We start from the raw sequence: 1,271 nt of genomic DNA, 5'->3' as shown, positions 1-1,271 counted from the left end.
CCTACACTAAATCCATAGTCCATAAATTAAATTTAATGGAGAGAGTGGGCAGATGACTAAATGCATTTTCTCAGTTCTTGGAACAGCCCTATTACGGCAGCAGCCTGGCTATTAATCATCAAACTTGGCAGGAGTTTAGTGCTGTCCATCATAAAGTAGCTGCATGCATACGTTCAACTGGAGGCAGCAGAAGTGAGATGAGTGAGATGTGAACTTTTTTTTTTTTTAATTTTGCTGTAGGGTGCATGTTCTCACTGGAAAGAGAGAGAGAGCTACAGAAAGAAAGAAAATACCTCTTGTGGGGGATGGCCATGACACAATCCCTTCTCCTTTTTCCTCTTGAGATTTGAGGCACACACACAGTGCATTTTTCAAGACATTAAATCAGAGATTTGCGCTGTGCTGTCATGTCAATTCAGCCACCTTAACCACCAGGCCATGTACATGCAAAGTCCTATGAACGGACTAGAAGGAATATCTGGTCTCTGAGATCACTCAGTGAAACATGAGATGTTATTGCAATGGATGATCTATATATTATACTACAGATTGCCAAGTTTGCAAAGGGGAAAAAAAAAAAACTTTTAAAGAACAACTCAGTCCAGCTCTGGGGCACCACAGTAGCATGCAGTTCAAATGAAGGGGGGCTCATCTGCAAGATCGTGGGCTCAGGTCCCCAGTTGATCAGACTCACACATGGTGTTGGCTAGAAAGGCCAGGAGAGTGCGACGGCATGAGATCCTGGTGTGGGTCTCTCGCTCTTTCATAAACGAAACTAATAAACTTTTAAACAAAAAGCTAAACCTGAACTGGCAGTGGGATGAATACAATTAGAAATAAACCATAGACAATTTGTTAAACTATCACCTAACGCCAGAAGTACAGCATGATTCGGGTGTGCACTACGATGCTTGCTCACGGTGCTCTGTGGAGGTGATAATAGACAGCAAGAAAATGCAGCTTTGGCTGTTGAAGTCATGAAAGAAATGAGAACCCTGTGAACAGGGTTTATAATGTGTAAAGGATGTGGAACAACAACAATTTAAGGCAAAGGAAAGAACACCGAGGAAGCGTTCCGATTGAGAAGGCCATTTTGAAGAATGTGGCATGGCAAAGTGAAGGGAACACTTTCAGATGAAAGTGAGTCTTCAACGGGAGGATCAAAGATGAGGAGGGAAAGTAGCAACTGATACCTCTTTCATCTGACTTCAGACAAATACAACGGGACAACTCAATTGAAACTCAGCCGGGCCTCATTCTACAACCTGCTG

At 42.8% G+C, this 1,271-nt stretch overlaps 2 long non-coding RNA genes across 3 annotated transcripts in view; one reads left to right on the top strand and one right to left on the bottom strand.

Annotated features, from left to right (window-relative positions):
* The window catches only part of LOC102477080 (uncharacterized), a 23,032-nt gene that overhangs the window by 9,243 nt on the left and 12,518 nt on the right, over nucleotides 1-1,271 (top strand). The window lies entirely within an intron of this gene.
* LOC114004540 (uncharacterized) overlaps nucleotides 697-1,271 on the bottom strand; it is a 4,438-nt gene continuing 3,863 nt past the window's right edge. Inside the window, exon 2 of the long non-coding RNA XR_003546677.1 lies at nucleotides 697-1,265. This is a non-coding gene — a long non-coding RNA (uncharacterized LOC114004540). The remainder of the gene's footprint in view (nucleotides 1,266-1,271) is intronic.

The sequence above is a fragment of the Tupaia chinensis genome, unplaced genomic scaffold, assembly GCF_000334495.1.
Source record: "Tupaia chinensis unplaced genomic scaffold, TupChi_1.0 Scaffold000061_1, whole genome shotgun sequence".
NCBI lineage: Eukaryota > Metazoa > Chordata > Mammalia > Scandentia > Tupaiidae > Tupaia > Tupaia belangeri.
This window is presented reverse-complemented; position numbering and strand designations above follow the sequence as displayed.